General features: G+C 41.6%; 1 protein-coding gene across 1 annotated transcript in view; it reads right to left on the bottom strand.

Moving 5' to 3' along the window:
- LOC122812417 (sialin-like) overlaps positions 1–24,190 on the bottom strand; it is a 1,040,020-nt gene that overhangs the window by 949,212 nt on the left and 66,618 nt on the right. The window contains exon 2 of the mRNA XM_044084807.1: positions 3,581–3,692. The gene's annotated coding sequence lies outside the window, so the exon portion shown is untranslated. The remainder of the gene's footprint in view (positions 1–3,580; positions 3,693–24,190) is intronic.

The raw sequence follows: 24,190 nt of genomic DNA, 5'->3' as shown, positions 1-24,190 counted from the left end.
AAAAACTTTCGGACTGCATTGAGTGACATATTTTTATTTATATCAATAAATTAGAAGACCAAAATAAGGAATATTTTTTTAAATAGTACTCCGATTCACTTAAAACGTTAGTAGAACAGAAGGTATATCTGAGCATAATTCCCAATTTTTAACTAAAAAAAGAGGGGGGGGTCTCAAGAGGCAAAATTAGGAACATTTTGCTAGATCTGGGACAGCTGACTGATTTCTGTAGGGATACCGTGTTATGGTATTTCATAAAACGATTAAAATGCATATCAATAGAAATTAATGCAAAAAAATGCTTCAGGAGGGCTGACACCCACCAAATGGTAGTTTGTTTTGTACTGTGGGGCAGGTGGAGAAGATATATAATGTATACATTATAGCTTTTAACTTTGATTATGTATTTTCTGATAGATATTTATTTGAAATATGCAATATGGCAGGGAGGGGGGTGTCAGTCCCCCTGTTGGATGTGAGCATTATTGTTCAGGAGTCAATATCAAACTATTTTCATTACTAACTGTGTATGACTTTTTAAATAGTCTGATGTGCCATGGGTGACTTGAAAATATGTTAAAACACTTGTTCTTGCAGGCACACTTCTTAAAGGTATGATTTAGGCAGTGCGTTATAATTTTGGCCCTCAGAGATTGTCTTGCTCCTTCTCAGTTTACTGATGTTCCTCATAATGGCAGACCCATTTATAGGTATGTACATTATCAAACAAATAAATATAACCCATGCAAACTCCTTTCCAGGAACTATATAGGGTCTAGCATATAAAATTCTATTGTATAAAGTAAGACTCTGGTCTTCTTTCTGGCCTTATAATATGATTTTTTTTAAAGCTCAGAGGTTGAGAGGTATTGGGAGAGGGTGTCAGCCCTTTATTAGATACATACATTATTTTTAAATAATGTTAACAGATAAGGCATGTATATACAGTTATTGATTAGAATAGTCCTTAAAATATCTATGGTTTTGCTGATATACTGGTGTCACAGTACATATCCAGGGTCCTTATTTGCATTATTCATTACTAAGAGGCTGGCTGCCATGCAAACATAATCAACCAGCATCAGTCATCTGAAGACATTCTCACATCTGTGTGAAAATGGTGTGGAATCATAGCCTGCTTTAAGCATTAGCGAAACCTGTGATTGTTGGGGGACCCTGGTTCTAGGGGTCCTGCTGTTGTTTATAGGTTCATAGGTGTGTACTAGGCTAATGGCCCTGGAGCCTTTACAAGCCTAGCCCATAAGATTACCCTGGCATCGTGCCACCTGACCTTAGTTCCCAGTGCCTCTGAAAGTAGAGCCACTGGAGTGATCCCTGGGGTGAATTTTCTGTTTCCCATCCATTCATCAAGATTTCTCTTGAAGACGGCCAGTGAGGTGCTCTGTTTGACATGTATGGGAAATCTGTACCATAGCATGGGCCGTCTCTGGGTTATGAACCTGTCCCTCCAGCACGTTTTGTTGATTGTAGTAAAGAGGTTGAGGTCTCTGGAGCATGTGGTGCGGAGGGAATTGGGTTTTCTTTAGATGTAGCATTTCTAACAGAGATGGATCCTTCCTGTGGATGTGGGGCAAATAGGGGTGTTTCACGAGTATGGTGTGGGTGCGGCTTAAGGGGCACTAGAGCACTACTTCGCCTAGGGCTCCATTTTAGCTAAGGCCGGCCCTGTTGGCTTCATCAAGGGGAGGTCATGTCTGCTAAATTTGGTCAACGTCTTTGAGACAGTCACCAAAGACAAGGATGAGGGGAAGACTATGCACACCACCTACCTTGACCGGGCAAAGCCTTTGACACTATTCCCCACTCAGGCATAATAGATAAACTCTCTCAACTAGGCATCAATCCATATGTTACCAGATGGGTAGCAAATTGGCTCACTGTTTCACTGATAGAACCCATGCAGTCAAAATAGGGGAAGCCACCTCAAGCAGTAGACCCTTAACAAGCAACGTACCCCAGGGTTTGGTCTTGGGGCCTCTGTTATTTGGGATATACATTTCTGAGGTGCAGGCCAAAACCAGTGGGCTATGGCTGACCAAGTCTGCAGATGACTGCAAGCTGGGTGCTGTCATCAATTCCCCTAGTGATGTGGATATGCTCCAGGAAGGTGTCACTCAGACAAATTACAGGTGCCAGAAACATGGCCTCAAGCTAAATACCAAAAAATGCATCATATCCCCTTTGGGGAGAGCAATGTCCCCACAAATTATCACATTAATAACAATGTCCTAAACACTCAAATCAGTAGTGAGGAATTTGGGCACCCAGGTTGATAGACACCTGACGTTTGACCATGTTGCTTCCGTGGTACGGAAAGCCTTCTACATGGAATACCAAGCCTTCTACATGGAATACCTCATAAGTAAGGGTATCTCATCCAGGAACAAGGACGTCATAACATCCCTGTATTCTTCCCTTATACGGCCCATTATTGAGTACAATGCACCATTCGGCATGTACCTCACAAAGCACATGCAGCAGCTGGAGAGATCACAGAGATTCCTCACCCAGAGAATCCAGGGCCTCAAACATCTACCATACACAAATAGGCTAAAGCCCTGTCCCTCTACTCAGTTCCATACAGACTCCTCAGAGGTGACCTCTGTCTGGCATACAAGGCGATCATGGACCCCACCTTGATGGGACTGTTGCATATCCGCAACTCAAGCTCCACTCGAGTAACCTGCATGCGTGGCCTGGTCCCTGACATCAACAGGCCTTGTTGGTAGGACAGATTTGTGTCCCAGAGACTCCCTCATCTATGGAATAGACTCCTTCTCCACATCAAGCAGAGTACCTCTTAATCATTTTTAAGTGCAACCTAAATAAATGGATGGGAAACAGCAAATATACCTCTGGGATTCCATCCATGTCCCTCCTGGACAGGGGCATTGGGTGCTGATTTGTCTAAACATGGGCTAAACTCTTTAAGGGCCACAGGGCCAGCAGCCTGGTAACCTCCTATGATCGTATGAACAGACTTACATTTAAGTATTTAGAAATGATGTCTCAAGGATTACCAACCCAATGGATGTTGTAGAATATTTTTTACCTGCACTTCTGGGCATGTATTATCTTATACATTTGTCTCATAATATTTACTTTGTTCTCAATTTCTGAATGACTGGCTGTACATTACCCAAGGAAATTGTGTAATTCTGTTACTCTATGTACAAGTGAAAGGATACTGTAACTTTACTAAATATTTGTTAAATAAATCTTACAGATTCATAGGTAAATATTAGACCATCAGTCTGCAGACTGTTAGAAGCCTAGCCAAATGCAAGGGAACAGAATCAAACCCTCTACCTTGTATCTCTGAGGTTAAGACAGTAGCCATTATTTAAAATATATTTTACCATCATTATCATTATTGGCTTATGAAGTCTCTAGAAATTCTTCAAATGCAATTGGTCTAGATACGCTTCAGAAACCAACCAATACTCATGTAGGTACCCCTTAACATTTGTACAGTTTTCCAGGTCTGTCATCTTCATAATGTTAAGCCATGTGGAACATTAAAACACATTTTCATGCTAAAATCGATGTATATACTTACAGCTGATTATTATCTGCTGCCTTGTCACCATGTCTTGGCTAGGTTTCATCTTGACCAGGTATCCATTATGTCAGACTCCTCTTCTATATCATCACCTTCTTTTCTACTATAACTGCAAGATAAATATCACAGTCAGTGAAAGAACAGCATCTTTATTTCAGAAACAGACAATGACAACAGATAATGATCACAAAATTTGCATAACTTCCTACTCCCATTCCCTTAGAACTGGCTTATTTTTGTTATGTACATTAATGAAATTCACACACACACAAAGATATTGAATCAAATCTCTAATGAAGGAGGCTACTCTCTGAATTCCCTGCTCTCTCCATGAAACAAATTACCTTATGCTGCTAACAACCTATACTTCCCCTTTTGTCTTCAAACTATACTCCATTTCTGGGTCTTGGCTATGATTCCAAGTGATGCCAGAATAATTTGAGTGTAGGACATCCTTGTGGATACAGAAAGTAGTGATATTATCCACACATTCCTGTCTGTCCAGTTATTTAATGCAAACTGCTTGTAAAGTTGCTAGGATAGGCAAAGATGGACTCAGATTACTTTAACACATTGTATGTGCAGATGTCCCATGTCAAAGCTATGGAATCTGTCTCCCTTTGGTTAATGCCAAGATAAGTATATATAGTAGTCTGCATCAATTTCCTGCTTATTCCGATTAGCATTAAAAAAAAAAAAAAAAAACATATTAATTTCAGAATCAGCCATCCATCATGTAGGGTATACAGCTACAGGTTCAACACCAACTAGTGTACATGTTCATTTACATGTCAGTAACTGAAAATTAAATCACACATATACTTCAGATTTTGATATCATGCATATATGCATCATCATCCCCTTTGGGAAAAACTAATTTCCCACTAATTACCACATCAATGGGAGTCCACTGAACACTGAAGGCATTATAAGAGATCTGGGGACACAGGTTGACAGCAAACTCTCCTTCGACCACCACATTGCCACTGTGGTCAGAAAGTCCTTCTATGTGGCACATCTCGTTACCAAGGGTTCTGCATCCAGGAAGAAAGAGGTCATCATCTCTCTCTCTCTACTCTTCCCTCAGGCCAGTCATAGAGTATAATGCCATTTGGCATGTACCTCACTAGACACATGCAACAGCTAGAAAGGCCATAAAAGTACCTCATGAAGAGGATCCTAGGCCTTAAACACATGTCCTACACAGACAGACTCAAAAAAACTCCAGCTATTCTCAGTCTCATATCATCTACTACGAGACAATCTCTGCTTGACTTACAAAGCCATGTCTGATCCAGCTCTGTCAGAAATGCTACATCTAAAGAAATCCCAATCCCTCCGCACCACACGCTCTAGAGACCTCAACCAAATTACCACAATCAACAGAACATGCTGGAGGGACAGGTTCATAACCCAGACACTGCCCATACTCTGGAACAGACTTCCCATACATGTCATGCACAGCACCTCACTGGGCCTCTTCAACAGAAATCTTTACGAATGGATGGGAAATAGAAAATTCACCCCGGGGATCACTCCAGTGGCTCTACCTGACAGAAGCACTGGGAACTAACGTCGGGCGGCATGATGCCAGGGCACTTCATGGACTAGGCTTGTAAAGGCTCCAGGGCCATTAGCCTAGTACACACCTATGAACCTATATACGTGTATAACATACACACATACACACACATATATATATATATATATATATATATACATATATGTATATATATATATATATATATATATATATATATATATATATATATATATATATATATATATATATATATATACACATACACACACACACACACACACACACACACACACACACACACACACACACACACACACACACACATTTAATTTTGAAGGGAATTTCTGTTAGTCTGTTTGAATATATTCTGAAGCACATTATGATGTTTCTACCATTGCTGGACATTCAAATATACTGGGTAGATAAGTAAATGGTCTCAAAAATTAGACATAAACCTGTTGTAGTACCTAGCTTGTCCAAGAAAAATCACCTGACTTTTAGTAGAGGGGCCAGGCCTGTTTTTATGGCTTACATTTTTTCTAGTTGTGGTCTTACCATATCTTTTCCTAGAAGATATCTTAAAGTACTAGGCTTCCACCCTCCTGTGGAGAAGTTTTCTTTTAATCAGACCACAGTCAGGATGAATGAGGAATTTGTATGTGAACAAATGGATGTTTCCGCTGAATTGAGGAGATAGTATGATATATTACAAATGGACATTCCTCATTCCTCACCCATCCCTTCAATGCTGCCAGCCCTGAAGGATGTGCTGAACTCTGCCTGCAATCATCATGATATCCATCCTTCCCTCCCTGAAAAGCAGATAACTTTATAAGGTACCTCAGGCTACTACATCTGTTTTCCCTCACCTCAGATCAGATCCATCACCAATTTCCACTTCATGTCAGGCTGGCGACAGGATGGTCAAAAACATGAACCCTTCTTGTGGTGGCAAAGAGGGCAACATGTTGGACTACAAAGGTGACAGAATGTTTTCTTCCACTTTAGCCTTCAGAATTCTTAATTACCAGGCACATATGTGAAAGTCTATGCTGTGTCATATGGACAGTCTGAAAAATTGGCTACCACTCTTCTCATAGAAGAAAGTGCTTTTTTGAGCCAAACTGTTTTTACCTTGTCCCAAGTATACATGCTTTAAAGGGTATGTATGCTTGTGATTGTGCAGATACTGCGTCTAGGACCACCGCTACTGTTACAGTGTTGAGAAGACATGCTTGGGTGCATAACCACAAGTTTGCTGATGAGGTAAATCTGAAATCTTATAATCTGCTTTGGACAAGGAGGTACTGTTGGACTCTTCTGCTACCCAGGTTCTCAAATAATATGATGGAACATGGAAATGAATTCAGGAAGTTTCTAAGATTTTTCATGTCTCCCAATACAAAGTCTTATAGCTGCACCCACCCCATCACTCTGCGTGTGTACATAGTTGTAATCAGGGCATAAAGCACAGTTTTGTGCGTTTCTACTTTATATGTTTCTTCAATCTAACTGCACTTCACAGATTCTCGGGTCTCTCCTCTGTGAAGCTCAGCTTCAGCTTACAAGCTCAATGCAGAATGTTTTCTTCATTCCACGGCTTCAATACATTAATGTGAGAGACTTGCTCTATCTTTCTGTTTCCTGGCTGTCTAACCTAGTTCACTGCAAGCATTATTTCAATAACCACAAATGGCTATTGCCATTTAGCCAAAATTTGTTTTTCATGGAAAGCACTAACACTGATATTTGATCTCCTGGGTTAAGGTCAGGCATTTGTATCAAACTTCTTATTGCAACTCCTGGGCTGTCTGCATGTGTCCCTTTATTATGGACATAGCTAGCTTTAGTGTATCTTGCTAACTAATGCAGTGTTGCATCACTTTTAAATGGTATATTTTCTTTCTTTCAAGTTTCCTTAGCAAAGTTGTGCAGTCCTCTGGGATTGTTGTAGCACCTCTTGGAATTACAAACTGTAACTAGGGTAACAACTGATCCCAGTTTTTATCATCTGCACCAATAACTTTCCTTACATGGATTCCAGTGTTTTGCAGAAACTCTTCACTAATCCGTCAGTGTATGATACATTAATGTCTTCAACTGCTTGAGTTTAAAGCACTGGCAGCTAATACAAAACTTATGACATAAAGGGAGTGCCTTGATCAGTAAGTATCTCTTCAGGGATACCCACAGTTCAAAATAAAAACACCAGTTCTCTGACAAAAGCCATTGCATTACCTATGAGTAATGGCATTGCTTCTGGAACTTTTCTAGTATAGTTCATCACTACTAGTATATACGGACTCACATTACTATAGTGATAAATTTTATTAGTGATGCCACATTGTTCATGGGCAAATGTTCAAACATCACCTCTGTAACAGGTAATACTGGGCTTAATGCAGTCATAAAACCAGGAAGGGGTGCAGTTTTCTGGCATTCTGGACACTATGCAAAGAACTTTTCAGCTTCCAAGATGACTGCACACTGAGTAACAACTTAAATTTGTCTCTCCCAGTGTAAAAACAGAAACTCAGAAAAGACAGCCACTGAATTTGTCCTTTTGGGTAAACTTCAGTTACTGGCTAGTAAATACACTGCCTGTATGCCAACAAAGATAAAATTTAGAGAACCTGAAAGAAAACAAGCAACAAAAGGTGAGGAGAAAACACATTGGCTGGAAAGAAGCCTGCAGCTGTTCAGCAAAAATAAATAAGTAAGTAAGTAAATAAATAAATTAAGCAAGTAAATAAGTAAATAAATAAATAGTTCAGGCTCCATCTTTGGTACAAGATATGACTTCCAGTAATGTAGAGGAAAAAAATAAGTCAAATGTGCTCGGAGTTGATTAAAATAAACAACACTGAAATGAATATATCAACTGAAACAACAAAAGACTGGAGAAAGTGGAAAAAGCTTTAAACAGATACTCAGAAGAGCTGATAAAACTGCAAAATCAGAGGTCGAAATGGCTGGTTGAGTATAAGACTGCTCAAGAACAGATGTTTCAAAAAATAACAGAATTAGAGGACAGAGCACACAAGGAAAATCTGAGATTTTCTGCTGTACAAGACAAGCTGGAAGAAATACACTACATTAATTTTATGAAAGGACAAATAAGCAACTGGGCTGGCAATCCACAGTAGAATTTGCTAATTGAAAGGGCATATTGTGTATATGCTCCAAACCTAGCCATGAGAAAGCAGCCAAGACCTCTAATTGTAAAACGGCAATCCTACCAGCCGAAAGATTTGATTCTGACAACACTGTGGCAGAAGGACAAAATACTAAATGTTGGAGACAGTGGAGTGTCTGTGGAAATTATTCACTGTACACCAAGCAAAAGACTAAATTTATTCCAGCAATCAGGGAATGTCGAGAGGCGGGAGTGAGATTCAAACTGCTCTATCCAGCTATCATCAGAATATTTTTCCTGGAGGATGACAGTCATTTTTGATGCAGAACATGTTAAGGAGGAAATACAAAAGTTTGTCCAAAAAAAGTGAAATATCAAATACAGGGGGGGCTCTCTCCTTATTCTTCTGATAATAGAGTTCACAGGAAGACTATGCCAGTGAAAAATCTTTCCAATACTCCAAAGGAAAAATGCTTGTGAGGCAGAGAAAAGCACAGGTGTTGGCTAGATGAACCAGTAGTACGTTGGAAATGAACCAGTGACTGCAACTGAGAGATGGAGATCACAGAAGAAAACCATCAACTCTGAAATTAATGAATAAATGCAGGATTACATGCCAATCACATTTGGGAAATACGGTTCAACAAGAAAAACTGGAAATATTGGACATATATTGCATGTTATATAGCTGTCTGTTTTCTCACTTTCTACTAACAAAAAAAAATTGTGCCTCTTCCTACTTAATTTTGCTGCTTGTGTTTAGGAGTTCAACTGCATATAATTTTCTGCATTTATTACTGCTTGTCAGTAGCCTTATTAAACTGATGACAGTATTCTACTGAATTGCTGCTTTATTTGAGCTGTTTTTACTGTTGTGATTGTGACATTTGCACTGTTTTAACACAATTTACTGATCAACTATATTTCATTGCTATCTACTACAATTCATTACTGCTTAATTGTGTTTTACTGCATTTCATTCCTGTTTAACTATTTTTTCATACTGTGAGTTATGTTCTTTTGCCTGTAAGTGGTTAATCTGTGCTTATTTGTGAGTTTTTTTATTGTGTTCTTAACCTTAAATTGAGTAGCACAGTCTAGATACAAGCTTGCTGCATCCAGAGCTGCAGATGCACTGTTTTTAACCCTTTCTGAGGTATTCCAGCTACAAATTTTCATTTAGTAGCACTTGTGGGATCAGCTAGTAGTACTAGTCTTAGACCTTCCACCCTTTACCCTCTTAGCTCGCTCTGGCCTCTCTCCCTCAGTTTCTGACAAATATGGACAGATAATTTCCTATGTCTTCTCCTGCCAGTCTGGTTGATAATGGTATCCTGAAACAGTGTAACAACTGCCTCATGTACATGGACAACCCTCTACTTCTACCACCTAAGAACACAATTTGTGAGAGGTGCAATTACATCAAGCACTTACAGTCATTGCTCTCTCCCCCACAAGCCAGTATATCTGACACTGAGAAGGTTGTCAACACAAACCCACACCTCAAACACCACCCACACCTACAAAACACACCCCCACATATGTGGAGGTCCTCAACAAAAACATACCAAAACAAAACAGACCTCCGAGGTAAAAATACACATGAACTCCACTGCCCACCATATCACACATAGTCCACACACCTATGTCTCACAGCCAATAAGGCCTAAACATAAACCCCAAAATCCTAGTCATGGGAGACTTCATTGTGAGACTCACAAATGTGACCCTTATCAGACTGGATAAAGAGAAAGTCACGATTAGTTGTTTGTCGGGTGCCAGAATCTGCCATATCACCCATGCACTCAAGTCTCTCAACAGTTACTGTTATGACTCTGTCATAGTTCATGCTGGCATGAAAGACTTGAAACAAATCTCCCTGGACTATATGAAGAGAGGTATGATCGAGCTCACTGAATGTGTGTCCTAGGCAGGGATGTTCCTAGCCTTAAGCAACTCTACCATCACTCAGAATGATGCCTCAATACAAACAGAAAATGACTGCCTTTAACAACTGGCTTAGTTTCTGGTGTCATTCCAAGGGAATCCAGTACCTGACAGGCTGGGATGACATGACTGACAAACCACGATGCTTTGCCACAGATGGCCTGCATCTGTCTCTCTTCAGCTTCAGGCTCCTGTCAGAGGCTCTTGCCTTCCCTGCTGGACTTTTGGCTTTTCCTGGTTAGGGGTCGCCACAGCGGAACTCCAGCCTGCTAATGATTGGCAGAGAATTTTTACGGTGTCGAGTTGCCAGCCCGGTGCCCAACCTTCAAAGAAGGCACACCTACACATGCACGCACCTACCTGCATGTCTTTAAATTCACTCAACCGCTGGGAGAACATGCAGACTCCGCAGAGAAGGCACTCCAGCCGAGAATCGAACCGGAGAACCTCTTTCTGTAAGGCGACAATGCTAACCTCTGCACCACTGCAGCCTCAAAGGCTCTTGCCTTCCACATATGGCATTGTCTAAAACGGCAGTGAGGTCAAAACTACCAACGTGAAAATTTCATCAAAAAGTAAATTAAAGGTCATGCTGCTCTAAACATGAAACTACATTCATTGCAAGCATTCTTAATCATGGAAGATGTGGACATTTGTGCAGTCACAGAAACCTGGTATATAGCTGCAGAGAATACCCCAGCCATACCAGGTTACTCATCCTATCATACATTCAGACCTCAAACCATGGGCAGCAAAGCAAAAGGAGGCGAAGTTGCAATATATATAAAAGACATACACACCTCCAGGCTGACCAAACAGTATGATGCACAGGAAGCACTCCAGGAGCAGTTAACAATTGACAAAACCCCTATTCAAATCACAGCTATCTATAGACTTCCAACTTTGACTCAAGATGCCCACTCCACCTATATGGACCTCTTTGAATCTATTAAGATTCTACCCTTTACCCTGATCCTGGGTGACTTGAACTATCCAACCATAGACTGGTAGAAAAAAAGAAGTTTTGTACTCACCATAACATTCCCTCTGAGTTGTTCTTCATTTGTCATCAACCTGTGGGTTACTGGATCCATCTCAGATCTGATTCAGCCGCATATCCAGCATCTGATCCAAGCTCAAAGCTCCTCCCCTTACCCCCAATGCCCCATCTCTTTCCTCCCTTCAGATCGAGTTTGCTGGCCAACTTAGCATTCACACCCAACTCAATCCCTTGTTCCATACCAAATGTCTGCCTAAGCAAAGAAGAAAAGAGTAAGAGGCACCCTGGAGGTGACCACATCCTCTACTCGCTACATCACCACACAGTCTATGTAAGGCAGGGGGGAGGATGGAGGCACGGCTGAAGACAAATGAAGAAAAACAACTTTGGAGAAGGATGGAGGAATGGTTGAAGACAAATGAAGAACATCAACTCAGATGGAACGTTATGCTGAGTACATAACTTCTTTATCTGAAGTTGTTGTCTTCATTTGATCTTCAACCTGTGGGACAGACACCTGGGAGGCCCTCATGGAAGGATGTTGTGGAGCCAAAGGATGCCTTATTCCAGGATATGATGCCCAACTTGTAATGCGAAATGAAGGTAAAAGATGAAGCCCAAGTGGCTGCAGAGCAGATAAGGCTACTGAAGTAGCCATAGACCTGGTAGAATGTGCCTTCCTGGCAGGGATAAGCCCCTAACAGAGTACGCTAAAATAATACACTGGGAAATTCAATGGTCGATAGTGACCTCAGATATTGGTTTCCTCAAAAATAGTTTAGAGTAGGAAATGAAAAGCTGATCAGACTTGCAAAAGGATTTGGTCCTGTGCAGGTAAAAACGTAACTGCCTGTGCACATCCAGTGCATGCAATTTATAATCTGTTTTGAAAGTTTGTGAAAAAGACCAGGAGATTAATCACCTGATTAATGTTGGACTCAGAAGCTACCTTAGGAAGAAAAGATGGGTTAGTATGCAAGAGTACCCTGTCCTTATGAAAAATCATATAAGGGGGCTTGACCGACAATTCTTGAAGCTCTGAAACCCTCTTGACAGATGTAATAGCAACCACGAAGGTTGTCTTCCAGGATAAAAGTTGCAGATCCACAGAGGCTGCAGGTTCAAAAGGAGACGAAACAAGAGCTTTCAAAACTAACATAAGATCCCACAGTGGTGTTGGGTCCTTCACCAGGGGCCGAAGAAGAAAGGTGCCTTTTAGGAAGGCTTTGCAAAGCTTAGAGGATGGTAAGAAAGCCATATTATCACCGACATGAAAACTGGAAATCACTGCCAGTTGGACCCTGACTGTAGAGGAACTGGCCCTTTGCTGGAATATCCCTGCCAAAAATTCCAAAACCGCCGAGACCAGCGTGGTGACAGGATCTAGGGCATGCTGTGAGCCCCAGATTGAAAAAGTTTCTATTTGCTGGAGTACACCTTTCTGGTGGAAGACTTATGAGCCGCCACCAGGATCCTTTTGACAGGTGAAGATAAACCAGGAGTCCTGACTATCATGAAAACTAGAGCAGCCAAGCCGTGAGCTTCAGACTACCCAGATCTGGATGAGGAATCCCTGATGGATGAGAAAAAAGATCCGGAACTGGATCCAACGTCCATAGGAGAGCCACCAAATGAGACCACAGAGAGGGGAACCAGACCTGACGAAGCCAGAATGCGGCAATGAGGATAACTAAGCTCCCCAGCCTGTGAGCTTTCTGAAGGAATTTTGGAATCAAAGGAAGTGGAGGATAAGCATACAGGAGACCGGGGGGCGCAAGCATGAATCAGAGGTGACCCCACTTGAGAAAGATCGGTTTTGCTACTGAAAGATTCAGAAACCACTCATAAGGCATCAGAATAGACCTGCTAAGCCTGTCAGCTAGAATGTTGGACTTCCCCCAGAATGTGCGTTGCCACCAGAAAACGGCCGGTGGAGATCGCCCACTCCCACAATCTCATGGCTTCGTGACATGGAGAGTAAGACCTGCTTTCCTCTTGTTTGCAGATGTACCAGACGACCACAGACATACTGTCCGTCTGGATAGCAATCGGCACTGGGGGAAAATGGGCATGGAGAGCCTGCAATGCTAGAAGCACCACCCTCATCTCCAGGATGTTGATATGCAATCTGGTCTCATAGGGAGACCATGTGCCTTGGACTGTCCTGCCAGAGCAGTGCCCCCCACCCTAGCAGGGAGGCGTCTGTAGTTACTGTGGTCGAGGGGGGAAGGCGGAAGAAAGAAGCAACCCCCATGCCAGATCTGGGGAATGAATCCACCACAGAAGAGAGTCCCTGCACACCCGAGAGATTTAAATGGGATGAGACAAAGGGAGATCTAACATGGACCATTGGATCATGAGGGTCCACTGAAGACCCCTCATGTGAAAGCGTGCCACGGGCAAGAGATTGATCGTGGCCGCCATGGACCCCAACACCCTTAAAACAACTTCTGCTGTCGGTGTCTGAGCTTGGAGAATGCAAAGGACGTGTAGCTTCAGAGACTGAATCCTGTCCAATGCAAGAAAGACTTTGGATTGAATTAAGACCAGCTGAGCCCCAATGAAATCTAACACTTGAACCGGGGCCAGAGATAACTTGTTGAGATTGATGGTAATGTCCAACCAGTGGGCTAAAAGAAGAAGGGAGTACCTCACATGGTTGAGCTCATGCCTGGAAGGGGCAGCGAGAAGCCAATCATCCAGGTAGGGGAAGACTTGTATGTCCTGAAGTCTCAAGTGAGCCGCTACCACTGCCATCACTTTGGTGAACACCCCGGGGGCTGTGGTAAGACCAAAGGGGAGTGCTCTGAACAGATAATGATTGGTCCCCAGCCGGAAGCGAAGGAATCTAAGAGATCACCTGTCCATTTTGATATGGTAGTAGTCATCCTGGAGGTCAATCGAGCACATCCAATCGTTCTCCTGCAGAAAGGGCAGAATAGATAAAAAGGTGACCATCCGGAATTTTGTCTTGGCCACAGACAGGTTCAAGGCGGACCTCAAGTCCCCCATCTTCTTTGGCACCAAAAAAAACCTGGAATAAATACCTAACCCGGACTGGTCTGGAGGAGACAGGTTGGATGACTCGTTTTGCTAGCAGCTTTTCAATTTCCAGTCCTGCATCCTCCCTTTGCGGGTGAAACATCCAGGATGTGTCTTTGTGGATGGGGTGACATTTGAAAGGGGACTGAATAGCCTCTGGATATAATTTGCAACATCCAACAATCTTCCGTGATGGACTCCCACGCTGTTAGGTGTAGCGAAAGGTGCCCCTGAATGTCTCCAAAGATGAGCAGCCGGGTAACCCTTCAGGGTTGCTAAACGGGGTCTCTTGGAGAAAGGCTCACAAGACTCTTGATTCCTCGGACCCCCTCTGCCTCTAGGGCAGCGTCTATCAAATCTACCTCTGCCCCTGGGGGAATGAGAGCCCCGAGTGTTCTGGGAGTAGGTCTGAGATTTTCAGAACCACATCTTCTTGGTCCCCTGTGGATTCCACTAGAAGGTTCATTGAGGGACTGAAAAGCAGGTCCCGATGGCAGACAGAGTCTTCCTGTCCTTTTCACTCTGGACTAAGGTGTCACATACTGACTTCCCAAAAAGGGAGGCACCGTCGGACGAGGCATTCATAAAAGACTCCCTGAAGGGATCTGAAAAGGCACAGAGCCGGAGCCAGGCATGGCGCTAGATGGTAATGCCTGTACAGACAGCTCTAGTGGTGCCCTCAGTAGCATGTGAGAGGAGACACTGAGGTGGTAGCAATACAAGTGGGGGTGGCCATATGCGAGGAGAACACTTTCTTGTCCTCCGCTGACATGGACCCAGGGGTGGACTGAGCAACCTCCTGGACCAGGTCTCACTGCAGCCTAATCACGTGTGCCATATAATTCAGCGCCCGCACAGAGAAGGTCGCTGAAACATACACCCGCTTCCCAAAAACGGTCCATCATCCTGGACTCTCAGTCGGGAGGGTGGGCTGTGGAGGTCTCCTGAGCGAGCCCCTTCTTAGTGGCAGTCGACGCCACCATGGCATCAACCGCAGATCCCTTAGTCCAATGGGTCCTGTCTGAAGGGGGACTCAAAGACTTGTCAGGGCATTTGGAAATGGGCTCCACCGTGTCTGGTTCCTTCCACGCCCGAGATATAATAAGATCCACCAAAAGATGTGCGGGAGGGGACACCCAGGAAGTAGAGGTTCCTGAGCTAAATGCCTCCGGGAACACAGATTCGTCAGAGTTAGGTTTTGGGGCAGACCACCCTCATGCTGGCATAGGATTTCCATGATGTCTTCAAAAGAGACATCCTCGGGGGTGACCGGGGGAACCTTCCCCTTCCTCTAAATCAGTGTCTTCCATGAGGGACTCTGGGGGGGGCCCCCAAGTGCCTCCTTTAGCATGTACGTTTGTGAAGGATCTCTTCAACGGGGTCTCTGGGGAGGCCTTGCCAATGTCTTGCTGTTCCCCAAGAGGGAGCGTCCTGGGGCAATGAGGCAGCAGGTTGTCCCTGAGATGGTAGAATGTCCGGATCCGTATCAGAAACAGAGGGAGCCAGGACGGACTCTGAAGACAAGACTGTCAGGGGTCTTGGAATCGAGAGGACCCTCTCCACCACATCGTAGGCCGAAGGGGAACAGGTCTCCTGAGAAGGCACAATGGTCAGAGCCATAACCCTCTGAGTCAACAGGGGAGCTGGACCCAAATTTCCAAGTGCCGAGATACCAAAGGAAAGGCTCTGCTCTGAAAGGCTTGGAGCCGAAGCCATCCCCTTGGATCCAGTGCCGAGGCTACGGCTCAGAGAGCAGGATGGATCCGAGCTAGTCGGATCTGACCTGCTCAAGTTCATAGCCAGCGGCGAGATACAAGGTACAATCGGAGCCGACCCCTTGACACCAAGTGTCCTCAGATCCAAGGGCTATGAAAACATTGGTTGGATCGGAGAAGGAGATATAGGGATAAATGCCGACTGCATGCCCCCAAGCAACAGAGGGAGAGGGGCCAGACAGGACTCCCAACTGTATCTGGACGCAGATAAACTTCCATATCATTCTATCCATCTCCGCTTCGTAAAGGCTGTGGGTGGAGTGAGAAGAGGAGGCCACCAACATCGACCTAGAGGGGCGGTGAGGGGAAGCCTGCACCAGCGACCGGGTCTGAAGCTCCTCCAGATCCGGGGAGAACCGGGGGGAATGGAGTCAGGGAAACTACGTCCTAGAAGCAGACATAACTTTAGTCGGCAGGTACACTGAAGCCGAGCGATCCGGGGATCGCTTTCTGGCCCTGTCCTTAGACTTGATAGGTTTGTCTGACTTATCTGACTTGTCTCCGTCCCCGGACCTCTTGGCTGGAATTTGAGTCCCAGAGGCCGGGGTGGAGAATGAAGTAGAAGCCAGGGCAGAAGAGGCCTGTGCCCCGTGGTAGCAGGGGGAAGAATACCTCTCAAAATTAGTTTATTTCGCCTGTCCATTAGTGCCTGGGGATTAAACCCGGCACAGATGGAACAGAAGGTGTCCAGATGGGCTGCCCCAAAATATTCAACGCACAGAGTGAGACCATTCGGAATCCTGCTTTGGGGTGTTCAGACATACTCCCAAACACACGGACTAACACACATTCACTCATACAGGGAACACACACATGTGAGAGAGACAGGAAAGAAAAGAGTTTTTTTTTTTTTTTTTTTTTTGTAGTAACCGATGCAGAGAGCGTGAGGGGAGATAGAAGAAACAAGAAAAGGGAAAATATAGATTAAAAATAGGCAAAAAAGAAGTTAGCTTACCCAAAGTTTTAGCAGAGAGCATGGATCGTGATGCGGACTAGAACATGGCAAACAAGATCTGAAAGGAGGAAGGAAACAGAGGCATTGTGGGTAAGGGGAGGAGCTTTGAGCTCGGATCAGATGCTGGATATGCGGCAGAGTTGAATCCGAGACGGATCTGGTAACCCACAGGTTGAAGATCAAATGAAGACAGCAACTTCAGATTAGTCATGACAAAACACAAATGCCCACAGAGTCCTTGATTTCATCAATGCAAATCCCTTAGACCAGTTGGTCAACACCTCCTCAACAGGTGAAAATATCTTGGACTTGGTATTAACCAACATGAGTAACCACTGCAGCATCCCTACACTGTCATCATCCCTGGTAAGATCTGACCACAAAGCAGTCATTTTCAAAGTCACCATCTCCCCTGACCCCTCCCCCCCAGCTAGGGTCAAACAAAAAAACTTCTCCAAAGCTGATTACAACCTCCTGAGGGAAGGTATAAACAGCTTTACAGCCCCTCCCCCTCCACAGGAACTGATACATATGTCCAAACCTACACCAAAGTACAATATGAGCATTTATATAGCTGCATGGAATCAGAAATACCCGACAGGACAAGATCATCCTCCTCAAGGAAGAGTAAACCTGTCTGGTGGACATCTGCAATAAACTCTATAATAAAAAGGAAACAATTGCTGTCCAGGACCAAGAGGGAGCAGGTGCCTAATTGGAAGCAATCTCTCCTTAGCTTGAACAAGCAAATAAGAACACTAATAAAATCCTTCAAAGCAAACTTTGAGTCCAAACTGGCCATATCTACTACAGACAATCATAAGGCCCTCTTCACTTATGTCCGTAATCTCAAAGGAAGCACCCAGATCTGCTTAGAGCTGGTGGTCAAGGGACACCACATACACAAATGCCATAGAAGATAGGTTCAGTGAAAACTTCACCCCTCTGCCCCCCACCCCAGTAAATCAGGACATCCCCAGCACCTGCCCCCCCCTCCCCTTATCTCTAGGGAGTAAGTCATCACTGGCCTCTCAAAGGAAAAAAAATACAGCCTCCTTGGGACCCGATGACATCCCAGGCTGCATCCTACATGAACTCAGGCAGGAACTTGCAGCACCATTAGGCACCTTATTCAACCAAAGCCCGAGTACCAGCCGAGTGGAGGACAGCCACCATCATCCCTTTGCATAAAGCTGGAGCGTCCACCGATCCAGAAAATTATAGACCGATCAACCTAACTAGTCTGATCTGCACTGCCATGGAGTGGATTATCATGGACTTCTTTAACAATGACATTGGCAAGCTCCAAACACTCAATCCCACACAGTTTGGTTTTGTCAAGGGACAGCCATGCCTGCTAAACCTGGTTGACTTCTTTGAGACAGTCACCAAAGCCATGGACAAGGGGAAGACTGTGTACACTGCCTACCCTGACCTGGTCGAAGCCTTCAATACTATCGCCCACTATGGTATAATAGATAAACTCTCTCAACTAGGCATCAATCCATATGTTACCAGACAGTTAGCAAACTGGCTCACTGATAGAATCCACCTAGTCAAAATAGGGGAAGTCACCTCAAGCAGTAGACCCTTAACAAGTGGTGTACCCCAGGGATCAGTCTTGGGGCCTCTGTTTGGGATATACTTTTCCGAGGCACAGGCCAAAAACAGTGGGCTGTGGCTGACCAAGTTTGCAGATCACTGTAAGCTGGGTGCTGTCATCAATTTCACTAGTGATGTGGACATCCTCCAAGAGGGTCTCACCCAAACAAATGACTGGTGCCAGAAACATGACCTCAAACTGAATGCCAAAAAATGCATCATCATTCCCTTTGGGGAGAGGGACATCCCCACAAATTGTCACATTAATAATAAGGTCCTAAGCACACAATCAGTCATAAGGGACTTGGGCACCCAGGTTGATAGGAAACTGACTTGACCACCATATTCCCTCTGTTGTACGGAAAGCTTTCTACACAGCTCACTTCATTAGTAAGGATATCTCATCCAGGGACAAGGTGGTCATAACATCCCTGTATTCTTCCCTTATAAGACCTATTATTGAGTACAATGCCCCTTTTCGCATGTACCTCACAAAGCACATACAGCAGCTGGAGAGACAACATAGATTCCTCACCAGGAGAATCCAGGGCCTCAAACATCTACCCTACACAGATAAGCTAAAGGCCCTGTCCCTCTACTCACATTCTTACTTACTCCTCAGAGGTAACCTCTGTCTGGCATACAAAGCAATATAAGACCCTGCCTTGATGAGACTGCTGCATATCAAGTCAAGCTCCACTACAGTAACCCACACGCGGGACCTCAACCTGGTCTGTGACATAAATAAGACTTGCTGGCAGGACACATTTGTGACCCAGAGACTCCCCCTTTTGTGGAATAGACTCCCTCTCCACGTCAAGCAGAGTACCTCATTAACTCTTTTTAAGTGCAACCTGGATAACTGGATGAGGAACAGAAAATACAGCCCTAGGATTCCAACTTTGTCCCTGCTGGCAGTGGCATAGGGTACTGACTTGTTGAAACAAGGGCTACATTCTTGGCTAGGCTTGTAAGGGCCGCAGGGCCAATAGCCTAGTAGCTCCCTATGATCCCATGAGCCTATGATCCAAAGCATTTTGAGTTATTTTTGTGTGTTATAGGGATACTAAAGTAAACAGGCTCCCCGTCCCTTTTTTCTTTTCTTTTTCTGTTTTAGTTTTAAGAAATATAGGTATTGCAATGTTAAAAGAGAAGAAAGCCTAGACAAAAGTACGTTTAAGACAACAGGCTGTAATCTTGGGATGTTGAGGTGAGGGATGGGTTGTAAAGGTATACAGATCATGAGATAGGTAAACTTGCCATGCATTTTCTTAATTTTGCATAGGGGGAGTGGCTAAACTAAGGCCCTTGGCTTGATCTAACAATAAGTTTTACATGGAAGCAAGTAAATAAGAGAACACTGAATGTAATGTAAAGTTTTATTAAGCAAATAAATGCTCACAGTGCAACATGAAAAGATTGTGGCCAAAGGCAGCTATGTATCTGGTTATTATGCTTCTACGAAGACAAGCTTATAAGAGGACCATAAATCCAGATAACGTTTACTGAAAGCACATCAAGTATATAGAATCCATTAGTTGCAAGTAATATTTTTACTTATTACAGATTAGATGTTACATTTTAATACAGTCAACTGGATAGGTTTCAGTAAGGAATATATTACGCTAGATGATAAAGTTTTTTTGAGTTTTGAAACTCATTTTCTGCTTATTGTTGTTTATAATATATTATATTAAATTAATTAGTAGATTGAAAGGACCACAACAATTTGACCAATGTAAAATCTTTGTATATTACATATGTTACAGGTATTTTTGCAGTATTGTTTACAGTGTTAAAATGCTTTCCTTCTTTAAGATAATTACAGTTATACTGTCAATGTTTTAAAAGTAGTAAACTAAATTAAAAGCATATAGGGTGCATAACTTATTTCATATATAAAATGTTAATTAATAACGTAGATAAACTTGTTTATTTTCTGAATATATCTTGTTAAGAATGTAAATATTTAGTCATTGTTTTATTTGTAATATATTAGACATTTGTAAGTATTATTATTAATTTAGTTCACTATGGTTAGATAGATTTATTTAATATAGAACTTCAAATGAATACAACTTTAATGTTTATTTAGTATTAACTTTAAGTAAATACTGTAATTTATCATTAGGGAAAGTTTGTTCAGAAGTATAATAAAACTGAATACATTTTTCTAAAGGTAGAAGCAGGGGAATGATTACTGAAGCAATGAAGATGATAAATGGGGTTTTGAATGACTATGTCATCAAACCAGGAATGGCACATTCCATGTTAGGGATTGTAAATATTTTTATTAAGTTGTTATCAAATACTGTTGTTTTTTTTTGTCCATAACATAATTTGTTAAATTCAGACTTTGCCTAAGATGTAAAAGTTATTATTTAAATTTGCTAGATAAAAAGGATTTAAAAAATGACAATATATAATTATATCTCACTGAATATAAATGGATTGAATAACTCAATGAAGAGGGGTGGCTTGTTTAAGCATCTTAAAACAAACAAAGCAGATATAGTCTTTTTATAGGAAATGCATTTAATAAAGAAAGACATTGATAAATTGACTGTTAACCTCAATATTGCTGGATGCACACCTCTTTCGGCTGTTCACATTAGGGGTCACCACAGTGGATCATCTGTTTCCATTTCTTCCTGTCCTCTGCACCTTGCTCTGTCACACCAACCACCTGCATGTCTTATCTCGCCACATCCATAAACCTTATCTTAGGCCTTCCTCTTTTCCTCTTACCTGGCAGCTCCATCCTTCTCCCAATATACCCAGCATCCCTCCTCAGCACATGTCCAAATCACTGCAATCTTGCCTCTCTGAGGAGGAGCACTATAATATTATGGAGAAAGTGTAGAGACAAATTACTGCTAAGCACTCCCAAAGTACCTGAGGCAAAAACAGCACCACAGTTAGATAAAAAGCAACCAACAGGATACACCACGAGAACACCAACCAGTGGATGAAAACTTCTTTATTCCAACAGATTAAAATAGATAAGCGCTTTCGCGTGCTTCATGCACGCTTCATCAGATCTATAAAGCACAATTTCACTAGCACTTATATAGTACATAAATCATTCAATTATTCAATTCAGTAGTTGTGACTAAATAATTAAACTTGTTAATTAAACTTAAAACTTTAAAGCGCTAGTCGCCAATTCAGTCTTGTCCTCAGCTGCAGGATTTTCATTCTGCTCTGCAGACTTATGCCAAACACGGCTTTGGAGAAAGAATTCCATAGGTTTATTGATGCATATGAATGCATAATAAGTGCATAAAAACATTAACCAAGAGTGCACCTTGAGTTTGGGATAACATAAAATGAATCTTTATACACATACTAACAGACACATGAAGTGTATATAAACAACGTATAAAGCTGAATGCAACTTAATAACTGACAAGTGAAAACACAAAGCACAAAGCACTCGTTGTTTTTACTGTGCGTCATTTTCTTCACTTCATTAGAACTATAACTGAATAAAGAAAAAGCAAAATGAAAAGCAAATAAACATCCCATTAAACTAGCATTAAAAATCAACTCTTCATTGTTCACTATCATCTCTTGTTGGCTAAATGACTTCTGCATTGTAAAGCACATATCACTGAACAATAAGGCAAAAGGTCACCCTACATGTCAATAGAAATAAGGCATAACAAATTCATTGACCAGCACATATTAAATAATTGTTTATATTAAAATATAATTATAATTAAAATATAATTAAAAGGTATATTAGGATATTATATGGGTATATATAACTGTCATGGTGATGGCAAGTAATACATCAATACGAATCCTAACACCAGATGGTTGCCTATATATAAAATCTCTGCACATACTGTATGCCTCGAGACTCTGTCTTAGAATTTAATATTAACGCTTATTAAGTATACTGCTTATTATGTTCGTGCTTATTAAATTCATATCAATAGGACAATAATACATTAACGGTATAGAGCATAAAGTATATAATTTCTAAATAGCCCTAGGCTATACTAGTCCTACTGAATGAATAGATCACAGTCTTGAAGTAACCGTCAATAATTAATAGTCAAACGCTTAAAAACTAAACTGTTAAAAATTATTAATATCTATAAAATATTCTTTTTAACTAAATAACTTAATGCTTCAAGAATATTTTGTGTGTATATGTTCGTTCAGTGGGAAAAACAAGTTCATGAACTTACAAATACAATAAGTTAATAGCCTTATAATTCATGTAAGGTAAACCAATCAATTATAAATAAATAAATAAGTAAATAAATAGGTAAATCCATAAATCCAGGGTTTTACCATCACAGTAATAGTCATAAACTAACTAGAGCATTAGGCTACAGCTATACACTGTAATGAACGAACATATACACACAAAATATTCTTGAAGCATTAAGTTATTTAGTTAAAAAGAATATTTTATAGATATTAATAATTTTTAACAGTTTAGTTTTTAAGCGTTTGACTATGTATGTATTATTGTCCTATTGATATGAATTTAATAAGCACGAACATAATAAGCAGTATACTTAATAAGCGTTAATATTAAATTCTAAGACAGAGTCTCGAGGCATACAGTATGTGCAGAGATTTTATATATAGGCAACCATCTGGTGTTAGGATTCGTATTGATGTATTACTTGCCATCACCATGACAGTTATATATACCCATATAATATCCTAATATACCTTTTAATTATATTTTAATTATAATTATATTTTAATATAAACAATTATTTAATATGTGCTGGTCAATGAATTTGTTATGCCTTATTTCTATTGACATGTAGGGTGACCTTTTGCCTTGTTGTTCAGTGATATGTGCTTTACAATGCAGAAGTCATGTAGCCAACAAGAGATGATAGTGAACAATGAAGAGTTGATTTTTAATGCTAGATTAATGGGATGTTTATTTGCTTTTCATTTTGCTTTTTCTTTATTCAGTTATAGTTCTAATGAAGTGAAGAAAATGACGCACAGTAAAAACAACGAGTGCTTTGTGCTTTGTGTTTTCACTTGTCAGTTATTAAGTTGCATTCAGCTTTATACGTTGTTTATATACACTTCATGTGTCTTTTAGTATGTGTATAAAGATTCATTTTATGTTATCCCAAACTCAAGGTGCACTCTTGGTTAATGTTTTTATGCACTTATTATGCATTCATATGCATCAATAAACCTATGGAATTCTTTCTCCAAAGCTGTGTTTGGCATAAGTCTGCAGAGCAGAATGAAAATCATGCAGCTGAGGACAAGACTGAATTGGTGACTAGCGCTTTAAAGTTTTAAGTTTAATTAACAAGTTTAATTATTTAGTCACAACTACTGAATTGAATAATTGAATGATTTATGTACTATATAAGTGCTAGTGAAATTGTGCTTTATAGATCTGATGAAGCGTGCATGAAGCACGCGAAAGCGCTTATCTATTTTAATCTGTTGGAATAAAGAAGTTTTCATCCACTGGTTGGTGTTCTCGTGGTGTATCCTGTTGGTTGCTTTTTATCTAATTATGGAGAAAGTCAAAGATTAGGCCTAAAGTGATTGATTTTTGCACAGACAAAAATGGTATGATGGGGCTAGTGGCGTTTGAAATAAATA

This window comes from Protopterus annectens, chromosome 1.part1 (assembly GCF_019279795.1).
Source record: "Protopterus annectens isolate FY-2018-M chromosome 1.part1, PAN1.0, whole genome shotgun sequence".
In the NCBI taxonomy this organism is placed as follows: Eukaryota; Metazoa; Chordata; order Ceratodontiformes; family Protopteridae; genus Protopterus; species Protopterus annectens.
The sequence above is the reverse complement of the archived record's forward strand: the minus strand, read 5'-3'. Positions and strand labels throughout refer to the sequence as shown.